We start from the raw sequence: 22,129 nt of genomic DNA, 5'->3' as shown, positions 1-22,129 counted from the left end.
TGTAGGCCTTCCATACATAAGTTTAATTGCATTGATGTAAAGTGTGCAATTAAGAGGGTAATGAGTGAGGTTGTCTCTCAGTGATGATTATGGGTAATTTTTATTTTCCTGTTTATGATTTTCTGTACTTTTCAAATGTTCACATACTACATTTATAATTAGAAACAAGTTCTATAAAAAAGAATGATGAACAACCTACCATGGTAAAAGAACAGTGGAAAAACTTAAACTCATTCCGGTTCACTTCAGCAAACATTCATCCCTGTCACTCAATACGTGGCTAGCATTACCATGTCATAGGTACTATGGGGGGGGGGTCACTGGTAACTGATTCGAGTTGGAGAGCTTTTCACAGAAGAAAGCTATTGAATCAGGCCTTGTATTGAAATGGCACCTGTACCTTAAAAGATGTGACATGTTATCAAGGAATTTGACAGGTCAGGTTAAGGTGTGTAAGGGGTATAAAGCTCAGTGGACCAGACTTGGGCTGTTGTGCTCATGGCCTCCAGTTGGCAGAGAAAGTAAAATCACTGCAGGGCTCTGAGTGGAAGAATGCTCTCAGATGAGTGTGGCTGCAGAGGGTGCTGGAGGGGACTTCTCATTGCAGCTCATAGTTCAGGGTAGGAATGTTGTCTACACATTCTAGGGTTTTGAGAAAGACCTTCCAAGATGGTGGACATCTCTGAGTACAAGCTTCTCCCCGGTTCCCTTACTTATTACAAACTAGGGAGAGTAAGGTTTCAGCTGTGCTCTTAATGTGCTTTTCCAGTGGGTGGGGCTAAAGGTTACTAAACTCTTGGAATTGTGAAACCTGACTTTTAGTGTCATGCCTTCTTCACCCACCTCTGGTTTTTCTGTCTAACCTTCTCCCACCCCATGCTGTTGGCATTTAGTTAATATTCATTTTAGTATTGTAACATCATGATAGAGTTTTTAATAATGTTGGTTAAGTTATATTTTTTTAAAGAAATCAAGAAGTTATTGAAGGCAAGAGGTGTTGGGATGGGCTGAACATCTCTCAAGTGACTGGCATGTCAGAAGCCTTTGCAAACTAAGTGAAAACCTCAACTATCCCACCACACATGCCTGCATTTAGCTTCTGAGCTAGGAATGAGCATGGTGGGGTGTCAGGAACTTTTATCTTCTTAAATTCTTCAACATAACCTTGGGGACTAGGGGGAAAAAACGCCTACTTGGGGATTATATGAGCTCAAGTGGGAGAGTAAATGTCCATAACATTTACAGAGTGGAAACTGACTGTATCTAAACAAGTCCTTGGTACAACCAGATAATAATTCTATTGAAAAAAAAAAAAACCTTTCTTCCAGAATCTTATTGCTTGTGCTCTTCTTTGTAGTCTTATTGTCAGTTCAAAAATATGTCATATCTGGAGGATGTGAACTTAAAGTGTGAATACTGTCACAGGAATCGTTTTTTTTTTTTTTATCATAGAAAATTCTTTTAGGTGTGGTGGTGTTGTCAGAGAAAATTGGCTGCAGTCAGGGCTAAATGATAGTGATCATTACAAAACTCATCCAGAGTCTGAAAAATGAATATTGAGACTTCATCCTAGACTAGAAACCATTTGTCCCAGAGTGAAATATGGTGGTTGGAGAATGGCAGCCCAGCAACCCAGAAGTGTAGGTGGGCCTCTTTATGAACCAGGCATGTTCTTGAAATTTTGCATGTCAATCAGCTTTTTGTAAATGGGATCCTTTTCTTTTTTCTTTTTTTTTCCTCCTTCATTAACTTACCCTGTAATTTCAGCAATGTTTAACATTCACTCCTGATTGATCTTGAGTTGGCAGTTAACTGCTAACATTCAACTTTGGATTTTAGTGCTGCTTTCTCAATTTTCTTCTTTTATTCCCCTTTGCGTTCTTTCCTTCAACAACTGCTTAAGGAGCAAATGCTGTGTGTCAGGCACACTAATAGGTGTTTGGAATATAAATGAGAATGTCAGGTAAATAATCACCATAGGAGATGGCAATAGCAAGTCTTGGGAAGCAGGAGAAGCTGTGCTTACACAGAGCCCCCTGCCCAGGGAGGCAAGGGTCAGGCTTCCTGGGTGGGCATTGCTTGGGTTGATGCCGAAGGATTCAGGGATGTGGGAGGGGCTGGCTTGGGGACGCCCACTGAAAGATGACTGGGACCAAAGGCTGGAAGGTCATGGTGGGACAGTTGACAGTCATTGCTTTGCCTTCTACAGGCGACGAGTGGTATCAAAGATCTGTTTGCCATCGTTGGTTCCCTAATGGCTGAGGAGTATTGTTTCACTACTTTTCTGTGAAATACGCTTGTGGAGTTTCTATAGTAGGACTTGTCTTCCTTTAATCATAAGTTCACTCTATAAGATCAAAATACCAATATTCAGGAAGTAGGGCACACCCAAGAATATCAAGAGGGAGGTGAGTGTGAGTTGTTTCATTCCCAGTGGGAGCTCTGATGTTTAACTTGGCTACTTTAATAAACAATTATATAGAAATTACAATTTTTTTCTATGGTATAGGACATCATCAGTATTATCAAAAGACAGTCGGTAGACTGAGACAAATGACCTGTAAAACAAAGTTCTGGAGTACATACTGTGCAGAGAACCTTACAAATGTATAAGAAAAAGATTACTACATGGTAAAATGGACAAAAGTTATGCAAGTAAGTAGTTCAAAGAAAAGGAAAAACAATGTCAAGATTCAGAAAAATTCTAGTTTAAGCTATAAATAGGACTGATTTTCGCCACCCTCCTCCCTTAACATTAGCTTGGCCAAGATCAGGAAGTAGATCAGTGGAATGCTACAGAGCTCTCTGTGTGTCTATGTATTTTAAAGAATTTTACTTGTGTGTTTTCCTGAAGGAACATTGATAGTGTCTTTTTTTAATTAAGAAAAGCAAGTTATGGAGTAATGCATGTCATGTGATCCCATTTTCCACAATAAGCAGCCTGACATTGGCCATGGATTTGTCAATTTGTGCCTGGGGAAGGGCCAGAGGAATGCAGTGGCCACAAGCTGCCTCATGGCAGGGTGGGAAGGAGGAAAGATGTGGGAAACTAAATGTTTTTTGAAATACATCTTTGTATTGTTAGACTACTTTGTATTCCTCATTCACATCACTTTTGTAACTTAAAAGTCTACAAATAAGAACCTAAGCAGGAGTTGGGATGCTTTTTTCTGCTACCGCCTGGCCATTGTTCGAGCCAGGGAGGAGCCCACGGCTTGCCAGGTGAGAGGTCTCTTCACCTCCTCCCGGGGCTTTGTCACCACACAGGACCAGGCAGGGTGCCCATCGCTTCCCCATACTTGCCTTAGCCTCCTCCCTCTTAGGACCTAATATTCACTCATTCATCTGTCTCTTCCTTGGCTATTATTTTCAAAAAATGCATCTATCCACTGCCTACTGCAAGCCGGCTTTTGGCATGTGCTGGCTCTGAACCCCCCGTCACTGCCCACATGGTGTTTCTTCCGACTCTGACTTAATCCCTCTCAGACCAGGTGGGCCAGCACCATCTGGAACTGCCTGAAGGTGGCCAGAAGGCCTGATTGGCAGGAGCCCGGGTTGATGTCGCCCTCAGTGGGGCAGGGCTTTTTGGAGGCCTACTCTCCAAGAACAAACAGACCCAGACTCATGCTGCGTAATAGAAGAGCTTTCTCGGGCTCTGTGCCCAGGGCAGCCGTGCTGCCAGCCAGGTGCGTGATCCTCTGTTAATGAGGTGATTATATGTGTCCACTGCTGAGGTGTGTGCTGCTGGGTCTGGGCTGGTGTTGGAACCTTCCGGCTGGGAAGGGACTTCCTCTGCAAAAGGCCCTGATGCTCTAGGTCTCTGGAGTACTGCTTTTGGGAAAGTCGTGTAGAATTGCCACAAGACCTCAGGCTCTGTCCCTTTTCAAAACATCCTGTTTTGTTGCTTCGTATTGTTAGCTGTGCTGTGTGGTTTCTAGTCTACCTGATAAAATCTTAAGCTGCCTGAGTTCAGGGGAGTCCCCTGATGATGGAGCATCCTGCTGGGACAGCCCCTTAAGTCGATGGGTGCCTGGAGTCCCTGGAGTTGCATTCCTAGATAGAGGGGCCATTATCATACTATAGTTGGGCAGTAGTGGTGGACCTCCTGCCTAGCCCCTCAGCCAGACGATGTTCCTCAGTGTGACATGAACCCTGGAACAGCTGTGCAGAGTAAAGAGGGAGGAGTTGGGTCCTCTGCTTCTATGGTCTAGGCCAGAAGGTCCCCTGTTCGATGCCCATCTCATTACCTCCCATTACAAGCTGAGAGAGTGCTGGAGGGCCTCCCTTTAGCTACTATGTCTGACTGATAGATCTTTAAGCCCTGGAGATAGCCTGTTCCCTGTGGATTTCCTAGGGCCCCTTGAATTCCCAGGGAGATCAGATGCACTTGAGGTTTCCAGTGGATCTCAAGACCGCACCAGGATACAGATTTTCCAGGGGAATCTAGAGTCGGTGCATGATACTCGGGAGGCCAGTGTAAGTGATGTCTTTGGAGTGCCTGAGGGAAGAGTTCATCCCAGTGTAACCCTAAGGACGTTAGACCGAACCAGATTCCCTTGGACTGAAGGCGCCTATGCAGTGTTGCCAGTATGCATCCTTCAAGAGATGTCTTTTCTCAACCCCTCTGTGCCTGTAGCCTGCACCATGGTGGCCCAGAGGGATGGTGAGAGTGAGGAGCTCAACTGCTTCTTTGCACTGAAAGCAATGTTTGTTCACTTCCTCTTTTGGGGGGGCACCTATATTTTCAGAGGAGTCGGTTATAGAGGGTATAGTGGAACCCTAAAATACAGGTTTGACAATAAGGGAACTGGCTTTCTGTATCAACTTAGAGGTGGGGCAGGGGGTGTAGAAGGGGCATCCTGCCAGGGATTGACCATCCCTCAAAGGAGCTTATGCCACCCTCAGATATGCTGGTGGGGGGGGGGGAAGATCAGCAACACCTGTGTCTACAGCCATAACCTTTGTTTAATATTGAATAATTAATTGTAACATAATGAGTAATGGTAGCCCCTGTACAACCTATTTCCTGGTGCGATTTGCGTGGTTCACTTTTACACAGTTATGCTGTCGGGGACTTTATGAATTTCCTTGTGGCCGGGCTTCTGTGTGCTCCTGTTATGAGCCATGTGTGTCAACGTTGTGGAAATGAAATTTGTACCCCCTGGACCCATGCAGATTGATTTGATTCTGGAATGAATAGATATAGAGCCTGTACGAGTCGAATATGTTTTCAGAGCATCCTCTCTGCTGGGTGCCTGAAGGAAACATAAAGACATTCAGGACAGGGCCTTTCCTGGAAGAATGTACAGTCCAGCCAACAATTTTATAAGGCTTCCAGGCGTCTCTCACACAGCATCACAGTCTTTTCAGTGTGAAGACTATTATTATTACTGTTTTCAATTACCCTTTATTGAGCACCCTCTAAGAAGTAGGTACTATCTTAGATTGGTTCCCTGGAAGTCCGCTTGGCCTCAGAGAAGGTGCGCAGAATGCTCATCAGAGAGTGTTTTGGGGAGATGCTCTGGAGGAGGGGAGAAAGCCAAAGCTGAAGAACAGGAGAGGCTCACCCTGCCCCCTAGCTGGATGACCCTTCAGAGGTGCCTCAAATAGAGGTCGGGGCCACTCCCAGTGAGCACAACTGGAGATGTGTGTCTGCCCCAAGGGCCAGCGCGGTGCCCCTGCACGCAGGTATTCGCATTTATCCTCACCTGCGCTGACGCCGAGTGCTCTCCACATGCCATGCCTGAGGCTGAGTGTGTTCTTGGTGCCTTGTTTCAAATCCATACACTTCAGAAAGGAAGCCATTAAGGGATAGAAAAGTAAAATAGTTTGCCTAAAATTGCACTATTACATGGGTGACTGGGGGGTTAACTATCATACCATACCTGCCACCTAATCTTGGCAGTTCCTTTCCATGATAGTGATTGTGGTTCCCATTATACAAATTGAGAAACTGAAGCACTGAGAGATTAAATGACTTGTCCAATGTCTCAGAACTAATAAGAGGTGAGGCCGGGGTTTTCCTGTTAGACTGTGGCATCTCCCAGAGAGCTGTCCAGCAAAAGACATCTGCTTTTAACTGCAGAGGGCCTCACCGTGGTTGGATAGTTTATGGCCTACCAGTTCCCTCTCGTGTCCATCACTGTGGACAGAATCGTGTCTTGGAGCATGGTCTTTGAAGTCTAGCAGACACAGTTTGAATCCTAACTTTGCATTTTAATACTTACATGCTTCTTGACTTCAACGAGCTGTTTCCCCATCTGTGAGATGGGGATAATGATGACCTCAATGGGTCAACATGAGGATTAAAATGAATTGGATCTGAAATCTCTCAGCACATTCTTCCTGCTTCTCCCCCACCCATAAGGATTCAAGGTTATACAAAGATGTTCTGAAGGCATGTACTCTAAGCGTAACCACAGGTGATTTAATTCAGCTTTTTCTCATTTACTTTCTTCTCTCATGAGCAGAGAAAGTGAGACAAAGTCTTCCGTGCCGTTTGCTCAGAATTCTAACACTAGCCTGTTAGTCTAATCATAACACGGTTCTTTTTGGAAACAAACATAGCAACAGCAATTATATCTTACTCTTAATGTCTAATTGCCTCTGAACTCGCTTTGACGAAGTTTTTCCGTTGACCGTATGGAGCACTGTGTTTTGCTTATCTCGGTGTCCTCTGCACTCTGCAGCCCTGTCCCCTCTTTATTAGAGAAGCTTGTGAGTTGTATGTTTACCTGTGGGTGCCCTGAAGCCCCTGCCATTCCCAGCAAAGGGTGCCACGGAGGTGGGAACCTCTGTTCTCCTGCCAAGGCCTTGGTCTTAAATCTTTGAGTTCTGTTCCCACACTCCTTCCCCCATTGGTCCCCTCAGCAGGCTCTGGAGTATCCCTGCCCTGGTCTCTGAAGCTGCCTGCCTCTGACCCATATGGATTCTCCCCCTTTCCTCTTAAGCAAGCCATTCTTTTCCACAGTAAGTCAAAGTGGCCACACCACTCTAGCCAGACTGCGTTAGGATGCGAGGAGGCGCTGAGGGCAACTCGGTGCCTCTGCATGGACCCTCAGCCAGGTGTGTCTTCGTCACCTGTCCGGCTGAACAGCTCCCCGTTGCTCTCACAAGAAGCAGTGGCCTTCCTAGGGGTCCAGCCAGGGCCTAGGGCCCAGCTGGAGAGATGCTCACTCTTAAGCTTCCTTCTCCCTGTTTTGTTGCTGAAACTTAAAATCTTCTGCAGGGCTCAGGCCTCAGCGTAGGTGTCTGGTGCCTGGTCATCCCTGGGGGGTGGGGGGGTAATGGTACCTGTTGCTATGGCAGCACCCAGCTGAGATGTGAATCCATCGCATTCCCAGGCAATTGCAAGATGAATCAATCTCCTCCTCACCCACTCCTCTTCTCCCTCTCCAGCTCTCCCCACACCTTCTGTCATCTTCCTTCTTCCCCACTCAACCTCAGGCTTTTTTTTCCTCCTTTCTCGGATCATTCTCTCTCTTTCTCTCATGGTTACAACTGCATAGCAACTGAGGCTACTCACAGACTTTTTCTTCTCTAGACCGGTGACTTCAAATCTTAGCAGGGGTCCCTCACATGGCTTCATCTTGGTGCGTTTGTTCTGCTCTAACAGAGTTCCACACAGTAGGTAATTTATAAAGAGCAGAGATTTGTTTCTTAGGAAACCCAAGAACAGGATGCTGGCATCTGGGGAGTGTCCAGTCTCTGCTCCCAAAATGTCACCTAGAATGTTGCATCTTTCAAAAGGAAAGAGTGCTGTGTCCTCACAGAGCAGATTGTGGAAGAGCAGGAAGGGGTGGACTTCTCCCATCAAGCCCTTTTATGATGACATTAATCCATTCACGAGGGCTTTGGTCTCATGACCTAAACACCTCCCAAAAGGCCCACGTCCCAGCTCTGTGGCATCGGGGCTAAGTTTCCAACACACGAGTTCTGAGGGATATATGCACCCTGTAGCAGGCTTGTTAAAAGGCAGATTGCTGGGCTTCACCTAGGGTTTGGATCTGAAGGCTGTGTCGAGACCCAAAAATTTGTTTCTAAAAAGGTCTCTGTATTAGATTTTTATCCCTTGATCAAAATACCTGACAAGAACAGCTTAGAGGAAGAAAAACTTACTTGGGGCTCACAGTTTCAGAGATTCGGTCTGTGGTCAGCAGACTCCATTGCTGTGGGCCCAAGGTGAGGCAGAAGGGTGTGGCAGAGGACAGCTGCTCAGCTCTTGGCAGCGGGGAAGCAGAGTGAGTGAGGAGCAGGGACAAAATGTGACTCCCGAGGGTACACCCCCCTTCACCCACCTCCTCCAGCCACTCCCCACCTGCCTACAGTTACCACTCAGTGATCAATGTCTTCATCCACTGTCTTAATCCACTGCTTAGGTTACAGGCCTCGTAATCTGATCATTTCACTTCTGAACCCTCCGGCGTTGCCTGTGAGCTTTCTGGAGACGCCTCATACCCACACCATAACAGTCCCAGAGAAGGAGGCCGTATTTGCTGAATTTGAATTAGTGGTGACATTTTTTTATATTTTGATTCTAAATGATAAAAATTGATCCATTCATTTGAGAGATGTTTATGGAGTAACTATTCAGTGTTAGTACCGTTAGGTACTTGCTGCCTGGAGAAACATAAAACCCTGTCTTCCAAGAGTTCACATTTGTATAGAAGACAGTAAATAAATCTATACTATGGTAAATATTATAATAACCTGCATGTAAGAGAATAGAAATGGGCAACAGTGTCCTTGCTCACAGCAAGTGTTTAGGTGAGATGGATATAATTAATGGTGATTCATTCATTCATTTTTTTTTTCCTTTGCCAAAGGTTGACTACAGGAGACGGAGCTTATCCTGTTTAAACAATAATATTAAAATTTAATGCTTGTAGAACATTTACTTTGTTTCAGATACTGTGCCAAGTACAGAGTGTGTTGGTTAAGAGTGCGGAGGTCAGACTGCCTGTCTTCTCTGTGCAACTTTAGGCAAGTTACTCAACCATCCTGTGCCTGTTTGCTAACATGCTGTGCTTTCTGCTGCTTCTCCAAGGGGTGGCCCTCTCCTCTCTTCCAAGTAACACCACCCCATCCTTGAGGACTGTGTTATTCCCAAATCAGAGTTTTCCTGATCTTTGTCCAGGGCCCTGCAGGAATTGCAATCCCTGTTGTCTTCCGCCTCCCCCACATAGCTGTAACTGTGGCTGTGAGAAGGCAGAGTCCCCTGGTCTCATTCTAATCCTTTCCTGAGCTCATCAGAGATGAGGCTGATGGAGCCTTTCTTTTCCCGAGAGGATTAGGAGTTGTTCTTTGTGGCAAGATACACCTGGGAAGGGCTTATTAAATGATAATCCCTGATAAACCCCCTTAATCATCTATTAACTCTGCCCTCTTAGTGATGGAAAAATACCCTCTAGGTATTGAATTAACTGAGAAATCTAGCCACCTTCCTTTCCCTCCCTTCTGCTTGCGTCAGAATCAATCGGTGCCATGCATTGGGTACTTGTTTATTCATTCAGCAAATGAACTGAGCACCTACTGAGTGCCAAGTTGGTTTCTGGGACAAATCAAACCTGCTCTTGTCCTGGAGGGGTGTCCAGTCTTGCAGAAGAGGCCCATGTGCCAGTCTGCAGTGACCACAGATCAGAAGTGAAGTTCAGTGGGATTAAGTGTAAGGTGCTGGGGCGGCAATCCCTGGAAGGCTTCCAAGGGAAGGTAGTGTTCAATCAGGTTCAAGACAAGGCTCTTCAGGTGGAAAAGGCATTCAGAGGAGCCAGAGTGCAGAGATAGAAAAGCACCAGACGGAGGGAATTGCAGCAAGCTGGTGTAGTCACATGACTTTGTACTTAGTGAGGCCGGTTAGGCTGGGGTCACCTCATGGGGTCTGGGCAAGAGCAGCCATAGCAGGGCAGAGACAGGGCAAGATGTGTTGATTGGAAGTGACAACTGTCCACTGCTCTGAAGACCGAAGGCAACGGTGACTAGGAAGCTCTTGTCGCACTTTACTAGGTCTCCCTGGCAACAGAATTGCACAACTAACTAGGGAACTGACTGTGACGGTCTTCCAACCTTCTCAGATAGCCAGGGCAGAGAAGAAACCACAGTTAGATGTGGACATCAGATGGTGGTCAGAACCATTTGACATCTGGATTGGATTATTATAGGAAAGTGGTGGAACACTCTCCCCTGCTGGCCTTGCTGCTGTAAATACCTGCATCTGATGCTTTCCTCAAAGTTGGTCCAAGTGAACTGACACTGCTACTTCTCCTTCCACCTGCTGCCCCGGGCGAACGACCCAGCGAGGGGAGAAAAGACCAAGCCTCATGGGGACTGTGGTCCTTCAGTACACTAACTGGGACGTTGGGCCAGCACCTCGGCCCTGCTGAGCTTGGGTTGTGTTCTTGGTTTAAACATGTAAGATTGCAGGGGCCCCTCTTCTGCGTGTGGTTGTGAAGATGTGTGTGAGTCTGTGCACGGTAGGCACTTGGCTCAGGGCCCGGCATACAGTAGAAGCTTAACCGGTGGAAGCCAGGATGACTTTTCTCTCTGGTTACATGTAAACTCATGGTCGGTCACAGGAAAATCTTCAGGTAAACATATTTCAATCAGGTGGGCTTAGGACCTCCAGAAAGAGGCCTGACTGGGTCCTCACAGGAATGCCAGGAAAGTTGTGCGAAGACTGGCGAAGGTGAAAAGGAGTCGTTTCCAGAATTCCCAGTGGGGGCCTAGTGAAGTTTATTTTATCCATGTTCTCATTCAACTTCGTTTCCCCAAGCTACTAGGAATGCTCAGGGGGAATGAGCTGTGTGTGTCTTGGGGAAAGGGGAGGGCAGCCAGGAGTAGGATAGGATGAATCAAGAGGAGAGGAGGTTGGGAGGTGGAAGAACTGGAACCTGAGGGCTGGAGTCCAGGGGAGAGGCGGAAGAAGCAGGCGAGGAGAGCGGTCTGCGTGAGCAGGAACTGCAGCTGTTGTCTGATCTGTTGTCTGACGTCTTGAGCTGGCCACTCGAGGGAGGAATTCCCCTTCAGTGTCTCTGACAGATGGTCACCTGGCACAGGAGTCCCCTAAGAAACAGTTAGATGGCTCTTGGGAAGGTGGACAAGGCTGCCTGCAAGTAGAGGTGACCAGCCTGAGGACTCATGAGCAATGGGCAAGAAAGTGATCATCTTTTGCACACCCCTAGCCCAGTGTGCTGTGAGAAACGGATTCAGTTAGGACCATGTTGTACAACCTCACCCGCGTCCTCTTATGCCTCCGATGATGAACAGGCTCATAAGACTGGGCATTTCATTATGACCACATCAACGTGGATGGAATTTACTGAGCATGTGCTCTACAGAGGCTGTGTTGGGTTCTGAGGAGACAGACTTCCAAGCTATGGATCCTGATTTTTAAGCCATTCTGATTGAGCAGGAGTGCTTCCTGTGGTCACAAAATAAACTGATTGTCCTGCGGCTTCTTCAGGAAACCATCCAGGCTAACCAGCCTTGCGTCGTGTTCAATGCATGATCGTTAATGAAAGCAGGATGTTCAGTGATAAATTAATTCACCTTCTGCTCAGAATCCTTTGAGGAGGGAAAAATGAAAGCTGAGAAAAACGAGGCTTTTTTTCTTGAGAGCCTCCTCTCCTAGGCTGTGTTGAATATTTGAGTTTAGTTAAGTGCACTTGCTATATGTCAACAGAGATGCCATTTTGCAGGTGATGTATTTATTTCCAGAGAAGGAAACCCATATAGGCTTTGAAGCCGAAGAACACCAGCCAATTTATAATCTCCTATTAGTCAACAACATTATCGAGAATCTCCTATTTGTAGAGTAATAGCCCAAGTCGTGGTAGAGTGAACACAGAAATAAAAGACCCAGCTCTGTATCTGAGACGCACTCGGCCCTAATGGGAAGGGAGGGCCAATATGTAAAAGAGGCAGAACTCTTATAAAGAAGGTCTGGAAATAAGGGCAAATAAATGCCTAAGAGCAGCGCTTAATGTTCTGTTTTTCTATTATTGGTGTTTATACTCAGATGTGGCTCTCTATGGATACTGAAGCCCTTGAGGGTTATTTTTTTTCTTATGTAGACTACACCAAAGAATTGAATGAGTGTATGTGCTGCTATATGAGTGTGTCCTGATTCCTGGGGTGGGGGGTTATGGAGCAGAGAAGAGGGATGGGCTTCAGGGAAGCCTTTGAGAGGCTGAGCAAAGCTGTGGTGTGAGAGGACCCCCTCCCCAGTGTGGTGGAGTGAGGCCACAGGAAGGGGAGAGAGGAGGAGGAACTCTTGGAGTGGCAAATATGAACACTGTCCTCATTCAGGATCCTCTGACTAGATCCTCATCTGCCTCCCTTGCTACTGCTAATAGTAGCCCTCTGTGGCTTTATCATTCCCATGTTTCCCCCTCCTTGGGCTAGCCTCCTCTGTCAATTGGCCAACACAGATCTTCCTCCTTCAAGGGCAGGTAGAACACAGCCCCAGGAAGTCTTGTCTGACAAACCCTATATATTTAATTCTTGTGTTGGAGATTGAACTTTAGAACTTAACCACTGAGCTACACTCCCGCCCTTTACTTTGAGACAGGGTCTTGCTAAGATGCCCAGGGTTGGCCTTGAACTTGGGATTCTTCTGCCTCAGTCTCCTGAGTAGTGGGAATTACAAGGGTGCATTGTCCTGCCCAGCTTTGCCCCTATCTTCAAGTGGCAGTATTCACAGGTCTGACCTTCGTTGTCTTAACCTTCAGAGGAAGTGACTCAAACAGGGTCTTCAGGTAATTTCCAAAGGAGGTTGGGAAGCAAGACTGATTACATACAAAAAAATGACAGGAAAAGGGCCATATATAATTAAGTACTAAACAGAGTAGGTAGAAAAGCATTTTGCAGAGTGCACTGGAAGTCCGAAGTTCTTCATTCAAGTTCTGCTCTGTAACCAAATAGAGTACTTTGGGGCAGTCACGTCACTCTTAGCCTCCATTCTTCATCCATAAAATGGAGAGCTTATGTGGGAGGCAGATTCCATTCACCTCTGTTATCTGTAAGATGATTAAGGTTATCAGACCAAGTGGAAAATTGTTTATCAGAATGTGGAGACCGCTGGAAAAGCACTAAGTTGATAACCAGAAGGGCTGATCCCTGCTGACCACAGGACAGGGTGGAGAGACGGCAAAGGTCCTATTGAAAACCTCTTATTCTGGTATCATCCAGCATGTTCTTTCTGAAACGGGAAGGACCTTGCATAGAGTATTCACAGTACAGGCTATATTGTGTCTCTTGTGTCCTTTGCCCCTCTGAGACTTACCTCCCCGTTACTGCTATGGGTTCCTTTTGGGGCTCAGGCCTCTTTCAGAAGTGCAGTCTGTCTCATCAGCAGGCCCTGTGGAAGGGGTGAAGGGATGATGTGCTTTATGTTGATCATGGTGTGTATTTCTTCTAGTGCCCTCTATTTGCCTGTGTTCACTGTCCTACATGCCCTGGTGGTGGGTGGTGTCGGAGCAACACACTGAGCTGAGACACAGCACACTTGCCTTTTCCCAGGGCAATGTAGCATCATAGCCTGACGACTCAGACCAGGGCCTGCTGCCTCTGTCCTGCCCCTCGGGGGCCCCAGAAATAAATAATTCTCCAGCCGTTGGGCTGTAGTTGCAAGTACATTCTTTAAAATTTTTTTCCCATTCTTTGTTCTTAATAAAACCATAAAACAATAGTTATGGACTAGTCAACTTTTTGTTACTATAATTAAAACACCTGACAAGAGCAACCTAGAGGAGGAAAGTTTATTTTGGCTCATGGTTTTTGTTTCAAGAGGTTCAGCCCATAGTCGGCAGACTCCATTGCTGTGGCCTCGAGGTGAGGCAAAACATCATGGTGGAAGAGTGTGGCTGGCAAAAGCAGCTCCGCTTGTAAGCGGAGAGAGAGTGAACAAGGCACGAGGGATTCACATATAGACCCCAAGGCCACAGCCCCAGTGACCACTTCCTCCAGCAATACCCTAGCTGCCTGCAGTTACCACAGAGCTCAGTGGTTCTTTCAAATTATCCATCTGTCAAATGGATTAATCCATGACTGGTTACAGCTCTCATAATCTGATTACTTCATCTCTGAAAATTCCTGCGTTGCCACATGACCTTTCCAGGGGACATTTCGTATCCAAGCCCGAACATCTACTCTATAAAAGTTGCACAGTAGAAAAACAGAATTTAAAACCACGCATGTCTAACCCTCCACCTTATCAATGTTAACGTTTTTCACTGTTTTGACTAAAATGGGATTTCTCTTAAAATTCACACATAGCCCAGAACTATTTGAAAAAACTAACTTTATTTTGGGGAAAAAAAAAAGATTTGTAACTTTTTTTAAATGGAATATTTCAAGCAAACACAAAAGTAAAGAGAATGAACTATCGAACCCCAATGTAACCCAGATCTAGCTTCAGCAGTTACAAGACCTGCTTTAAAGGATGTGCCCAAAGCCCCTTCCTTTTAGGCTTCTAGGCCGGAGTTTTGAAAGGGAAGAGACAGGATAAAAATCACATGATATCAACATTAGAATTATTAGGATGTAACCAAAAAGATGTGTGGCAGGGCCCTGAGCCATGTGGGTTTTGTGACTCTCACCTGCATGAACATGGGCATGGTGGCCTTCGTAGGACTCTATGGCATCCTTTACCCTCCCTTGGTTTGAACTTGATCCTCAAGTTGTCTTCCCAAAAATGTGGATGGATTTCCACCGAAACATCTGTACCTGTCTGCCCAGCATCAATGATACCCTTGCAACAGGTAGTTATTGGTTAAAGGTTACCAATGGCCTAAGCCCCATCAATAGGGGTTGCTTGCCCATGAAGTGGAGTCGGGCTCCCAGGCCAGGAGCTTCTGACCCTGATCTACTCTATTGTGGCTGTAGATGGGACAGGGAGTGCTCTTTTTCTCTGCTGTTTTGCCAAACTGGCTTACTTAGATTTTTCCCACTGGAGAAAGTGAGACCCCAAAGGGAAGGATAGAGGAATGACCAAATAGTAAGTTACTTCTCAAGGTCCTTGGACCTTGACTAAGGTACTTACTTATTCCCAGTCAGAATCACAGCCCAGCTTCTTGGGGGAGAAGGTGGCTACAAGTCCGGGGACTTAGAACAATCAGACTGTGCAGACCCTTAATTACTTAAAAGGGCCCCTGGCTAGGCCAGATGCTGCCTTGGAGTTTGCTTATAGGGAGACTTGGCATGTTTATTAAATGTGCTCAGGGATCCGAGACATAATGAAATGCCTTGCCTCCTGGGAGTGACAGGCTCAGCTCCTGGATGGGGGCAGCAGGTGCTTATGCTTCACTTAGAGCTCTGTCCTCATGTTTCCACCTGCTCCTTATCCTTCTTAATGGGGGCTGCAAAGAGAGCTCTTGTTTTCCAGTGGCAAGATCCTGGTGTTGGGTTTCTTAATTGTCTTTTATGCTTTCCTAGAAGGTGGTAATAGAATGGGTGGGATTGCTTTTTAGAGTCCTGGGACTAAAGGAGGTATGGAGAGTCCAGGGCTCTCAAGCAGTTGACCCACTGTGGTTCTAGATTGTGGCCCCAGGCCTGCCAATAATTTGCTCATATGCTCAGGGAAGTCTTTGCTTTTCTGGACCTCAGTTTTCCTGTTCCGTCAAATCATGGTTTGGAGGATGTGTTCTCCTAATACTCTAAGAGTATGGCTGCAGTTCTTGGTGTGCAGGAAGTGAAGTTGGATGGTCCGTAGGTTTATCAATCGGGATCCACAATATCCAATAATTGGTAGGATGCTTTGCACATTGCATGATCTTCCCAAAATGTGGGTGTGTTCAGAGGAGCTCAGTGGCTCTGCCCTTAGAAATGCCATTCAACCGATGTGACTCGGGCAGGTTGCCCTCAGCCTGGTAAGGTTGGCCAAAGCCCTGGTGAAGATGGAATAGACTGCCTGAAGTCAGATTCTTAGAAATTCTGCAATGGGAGATTCTTGTGGTAGTGACTTAATGAGTGACTGCTGCTGGGGGCGGGGGGGCATGTAAGGGTGTGAGGGAAGCGGGCGAGAACGGGACAAAATCTAGGCAAAGATGTGTTTTCAGAAGTTCTTACGTCAGCTTGATCTCAGAGGTGGCTCCATAGTGTGAACTACAGCACAGGCTGAGATGTTTTCTTGTCCAGAGTGAAAGGGGCTGGGTCATTGGTAACCTTGCAGTAGGTAGTTATCGGTTACAGGTCCCTCCCCTGTCACCATAGGCAGGCATAAAATCTCAGGTGGCACTGATCTGTCAGCCAGCCCGGGGCAGACATCTGAGAAGGGAGCAGGTGTGAGCCATTAGCAATCAACCAGCATAGCAGCTGGAGGATGGGTGCCTTGTAGGTAAAGGGGACCTGGGTGGGGCCACCACAGAATCTGCCACATTCAGGCTGGTAAAAGCTGGACAGAGAGGAGGGAGGGGACTGTTCTAATGTCCAAGTTCCTGTGGGTGGTTCAGCATATGAAGGGAGGCTTCCCAGTGAGGCTGATCTAACTGATGATTATAGAAGTTGGGATGAGGTTATATTTGGGGAGGGGCAGACAGTGCCTGGGGGGGGGCAAGTGAGGCCCAGTTATTTAAACTTTCAGAAAATCTATCCAAGAGTTCTCTTGTCACTTAGGTGTTCTAGAGTTATGTCTGCGTGAAACTTTGTTGAGCTATTTCAGGGCAATGGCCACTCATCCAAAGAGGGTGGTCGCCTCTTCCTCCTCATTCTTCTTCCTGGCACTTTAGTCTCAACCTCCCCCCACCTTCTTCCACCTCCATCATAAACTTTTCACTACCTTTCTGGCCTCTGAATCCTGTGATTCTTTCCTTTGAAAGCTTCAGCAGATCCTTTCCTGCCCTCCTAGAACACAGCAGATCCCTGCCTCTGAGCCCTGTGGTCCCCTCCTAGCACTGACCACAGTTTAACATTACACATATATTTGTGTGCTCAGCTGTTTCATGTGTGTCTCCCCCATTATGAGTTTCAGCCAGAACCGAGGCTGTTTTGCTCATCAATTACCCTAAACACCTCCAAGAGAATCTGTCCCATAAGCTGAGCATGGTGGCACACACCTATAATCCTAGCAACCCAGGAAGCTGAGGCAAGAGGATCATAAGTTTGAGGTTGAACCTCAGCAAATTAGCAAGACACTGTCCCAAAATCAAAAATAAGGAGGACAGGAGATGTAGTTCAATGGCAAAACTCCCCTGGGTTCAATCCCTAGTGCTAAGAAAAAATAGAAATAAAACCCAAACAAAACTGTCCCATAGTAGGTAGTCCATGGATTTGTGGGATTAACCATGAAATCTCAGCTCTGAGCTATGGAATCCAAGTCACTTGTGATTGGCCAGGAACTCGCTGTTCTCTGAATGTTCCTCTGCCTGGGTCTGGTTAGCAGGGACTTTGGACAGATGCTTTTGCTGAGATGAATGGCCTGACCTTTTTGGTAGCAGAGGGTGGCTACTCCTACCATCTCCCCACCTGTGCTCTATTCATAATTATTGAAGTCAAAGATCCTCTCCTTGAAATGGAGCCCGAGGCCAGCAGTTCTCAGCCAGAAGCTATTGTGCATTCCCCACCCCACCCCAGTCTGACTTTTGGAAATTCTAGATTCATTTTTGGTAGTCACAGCTGGTGGAGGAGGAATCTTGCTGACATCTACTGGGTAGGGGCCAGAGATGCAGCTACTAATGCCCAGCCTAGGGCAGCCATGCGACAAAGAATTATCTGGTCCCCAGTGGAAGTTGTATTGCAGTTGAAGAAACTCTGCTGTAGGCTCGCATGGGTCCTCCAGCTGGCACTGCCTCAGCCTGGGAAGCAGATGTGCCCCAGAAACCCTTGGTCTCTAAACGGACCTGGGGATCAGTGTTGTCCTTCCTAGCCTGACATACGTGGCTCCCTGTTTGGTCAGAGAGTTCATCTTCCCTAATCGGAGCTGCTGGGTGAAGGGGAAATACATCTGAGGGGCTCTTGACCACTTTTCCCTTGGATCTCTGTGGAACCCAGTTAGAGACCTATTTCCAAAGGTGGGGATCTGGGGATCGGGTCCTGCCTGTACAAACTCAGGCCAGGATTCCTATGGGGCCCCCTTTCCTTGCTCTCCCCATCCCCATCTTTCTCTCCAGTCTTGCTCCTCCCACCCCACCCCCAAAGATTAATGTGATAATTGCCGTGTGTGCCTGTTTACGCAGGGAGTGGGTGAGCTCACACCCTCAATCAGGCAGGTTCCCAAAGAAACGCGTTCCCACGATGTCAGGGCTGGTACCCGCCGAGCACTTCTGTGCAGGTGGGCTCCCACCCCCGAACCGCTTTCTGTCTGTCATCACCCTCCTGTGAACATGTGCATGTGTGTGTCACTCAGGGAAGCGGCAGGTGAGAAGGAGGGAGTGCAGCCGGCCTGCCAGTCTGGGGGAAGGTATTGTGGATGGGAGGGGCATCAACTCCTTAAACCAGAGGACCCTGACCCAAAGTACTTCTCTGTTATATCTGACAAGTAGGCAGGTTAGTCGGGGTGCTCCAGAGAAGCAGAACCTATAGGACATGTCAGAAGGGATTTGTCACAAGAATTGGTGCATATAATCACCAAGGCTGAGAAATTTCACAAGAGTCATCTGTATATCGGGTGTTTTAGTCGGCTTTTTTTTGCCATTGTGACCCAAAACCCAACAAAAACAGCTTAGGAGGAAAGGTTTATTTAGGGGCCACGGTTTCAGAGGTCTCAGTGCATAGTTGACTGACTCTGGGCTCAAAATAGGCAGAACATCATGGTGGAAAGGAGTGGAGGAGGGAAATAGCTCAGAACGTGACACTCGGTAAGCAGAGGGCTCTCCTCACCACAGAGGAAATATAAACCTCAAAGGCGTGTACCCAGTAACCCACCTCCTCCAGCCACACCCTATCTGCCTACCCAGTTAATCCCTATCAGTGGATTATTACATTGATTGGGTTATGGGAGCCTTCACCTAATCATTTCACCTCTAAACTTTCTCTTATTGTCTCCCACGTGAGCTTTGGGGGGACATCTTATATCTAAACCATAACATTGAAGAACAAGACGAGCCAGTAGCTGGCTCAATCCAGTCTGGAGCCTTAGAACTAAGGAAGCTGATGGTGTAGACCCTAGTCCAAGGCCAAAGGCCCAAGCATCCTTGGGGGGCGACTGAGTGCAGAGTTCAAGTTTAGTTCAGACCAGGACTTCTGATACCCAAAGGCAGGAGGAAGGATGTCCTCCTCCAGGGGGTTCTGGAAGAGATCGTGAGTGTGCACATGAGCAGACAAGTACACAAGTCCCTTTTCTACCTTTTCATTTTCCACCTGAGGCCCCAGCCAATTAGAGGGATCCTGTCCACATTAGGAGTAGGTCTTCCCCACTGAGTACCCCGACCCACAGGCCATTCTTCTCTGGGACATCTTGATGGACACACCATCTTGAGGGATGCTTCACCATCCCTCAATCTAAAGTTAACCATTGCAATAGTCGCTCCATGAATGGTGTGGAAGGAGGCAGCTGGCAGTCTCTGTGCCAACATTCTTCATAGGAAGGGCCTTATTTACGCTTAGCAATTCTATAATAGAGGTCTGAGTGGTGGAGGTTCCCCTGTGAGATTCTCTGGGGTCAGAATCCAAGAGAAAGTGGTTTGGAAACGGCATCGGGGAGTCCTCAGCTAGGCTGTCCCATGTTCTCGTAGGAAGAATTGCAGGGGAAAATAAAATGCGAGGATCCTATACCAAAGAGGCTTGTGAGCTTTCTAACTCTGTCACAGAAGCAGCAGAGAATGAAGGGGAGATAGTGCCTTATTCAGGTACTGCTCCCTTCCTCTTCCTATGAGACAGACGTGCGTGCATACCACCAGAGACAACAGCCACCACTCTGCCATGGTGCCCGCAGTGTCCCCCCCACGCCACTTCTCATGGTATCAGGACGCTTGTTGCCTTCAGAGTTGTTGATTGCTTCTTTTTTAATCCCAAGACGATTGAGTCGATGTCTCTCTTACACTGGACAGTTTTAAGGTTTTAATAATGATGAGTCAGGAGATGGAAGCCCTAATTAGCATCAGATGAACCTCCATTTTGGAGGAGAGAAGCACAATTTCTTCACTTGCCCACTTCCTACTGAGGGTTGTCCCCTGGGATGTGTCACTAACCGAGGAGAAGCACGTGAGGGGAGGGGAAGTCACCTGGTGGGGAAGGAGTGAGAGGGAGCTGGGTGTGGAGAGGGTGCGGCAAGTCTATTAAAAGGTTTGTGAATAATCTAGAGAAGCTGTCGAGCTGCTTTCTCCGGAGGAATCTTTAAGCTGTCAGTCATCTTTCATAACCTCCAAGGCATGGCGCTGCTGGGGCTGGTGTCTTCCGGACTCTTTCTTCTTCTTCCCCTCCCCCCCCACCCCGTTCCCCCCCACCCCCCATCTAGGAGGCTCCAGGGCTTTGGTACAGGACATTTGTAGCAATTTAGGAGAATTCCACAGTTGAATAGGTGTATCCAGAATGAATTTGCATTGGGTTATTTTTGACAAGAGAATCAACTTATTAGAAATGGGGTCATTTATTGACCAATTGAGCATCTGAGTGTGCCAAACCCTTTGTCAGCAGCCAGACAGAAACCGGAGTAAATAGTTAAGGTGTCTGCTTTGACATGGATTAAAGCAAACCCAAAACATTCTCGTAAAACACTGACTTAAAAAGACCCTGTTGGTCATCGGCATTTTCTAGAAGAATTGAGAAGCACATTCCAGAATGTGGGCCGGTGAGGGGAGTCATTCATCCCTACATTTCATACATGGTGCTTCTCAATGTATTAATAGGCTTTTTTTGAGAAAAAGGTTCTACAATCAAGGAAGTTTATGAAATGTCATAATAACCACAGTAAATCATGTTCCTTTTTCTGCAGGTTCTCTCATTGGCTGGGAGGCATATGTAATTGGCTGTGTTTTCCAGGTTTCTCTCATTGCTGAAGCCCATTTTCCATAGCGCACGTTGCTACCGGTTAGATTTTAGCAATGAGAACGACACCATCTTGGACATACTTCTCTCCAACCGAGTGAGGTTGCTCTGAGCTAACCTCAGACCATGGCTCTGTTACCTCTGAGACCAAAGATAACTGCTTGTCACAATTTTTTCATTGTCAGTTTTTGTCACTGCAGATACTGAGTAAGATTTATGGGTAGCTGAGCCCCGATCTAGGTGCTAGGCATAGACTCAGTCTTTGCTACCTAATAACTAAATAGGAGGCTGGCAAAACCAGAGAGTGAATGAAACCTGTTAATCTGGAGCCCCCTGGTGAAGCATTGGAACTAAGTGGTCTTTATAGAGTATCTGGTTTATGAACATGAACACAGAGCTAGCTATGCAAGGATCATTCAATTCGTTTTGATGCTCACAGGAAGGCCAATGTTTCAGCTATCTCAGAAAAACTAGGTTTCCATGTCCATTAAAACTCTTGTGACTCTTGACATCTAGTTCTGCCTCTTCTGGTAATCAGGAACTGTTTTCCTGAGGTCTGGCTCATGTCTTCCTGCTTGTATTGAGCTGATCAGAGCTGCCTAAACCAAAGAGAGATCTTAGCCACTGAAACTGACAGGTCTTTGTTCCATCCATTTCAGAAAGTGTTTTAATGTTTAATTTTGAGTCTATTTCAGTTGTAATCATCTCTCTGAGCAGTTCTGGGTGCCGGAGAAATTTTGAGTTCTAGTCTTAATTTTACTAAAGTAGGATGTGAGTTTTAACCTTGATGACTTTGATCCCCCCGGTGAATTGAGAATTAAATGCGCGTTGTTTCAAATGGGTATTAAATTTTGTGTAAGAGGAGTTGGGAGTTGGGTGGCGATTTCAAAACTCTGCACATGTGAAATACATTTCAGGAAGACTACTTGAAAAGACTTGGTGTGTGAGAATTGGGACAAAGCCAAAGGCACATATGTTGAAGACTTTTCAACATAGACCCTTGAACTAGAACATGGGACTAATAAAACATACTGTCCACATATGAGACATCTGCAGTGGTTGCTGCTTTTGGACAGATGTTTGGTAGAACTCTTAATTCTTAGTCATTCTGGGGCTTTTATTCCAACTTATGGTACAAGTATCCAAAATATAGATTTTGATACATTTTTTTCACTTCCCTGTGCGTTAATACAAGAGAAAGAGAATGATCTCC

The 22,129-nt window shown here is 46.6% G+C and overlaps 1 protein-coding gene across 1 annotated transcript in view; it reads left to right on the top strand.

Annotated features, from left to right (window-relative positions):
• Nucleotides 1-22,129, top strand: part of CACNA1E (calcium voltage-gated channel subunit alpha1 E) — a 494,748-nt gene that overhangs the window by 326,239 nt on the left and 146,380 nt on the right. The window lies entirely within an intron of this gene.

This window comes from Spermophilus citellus, assembly GCF_964194105.1.
Source record: "Spermophilus citellus genome assembly, chromosome: 6".
Taxonomy (NCBI): Eukaryota; Metazoa; Chordata; class Mammalia; order Rodentia; family Sciuridae; genus Spermophilus; species Spermophilus citellus.
The sequence above is the reverse complement of the archived record's forward strand: the minus strand, read 5'-3'. Positions and strand labels throughout refer to the sequence as shown.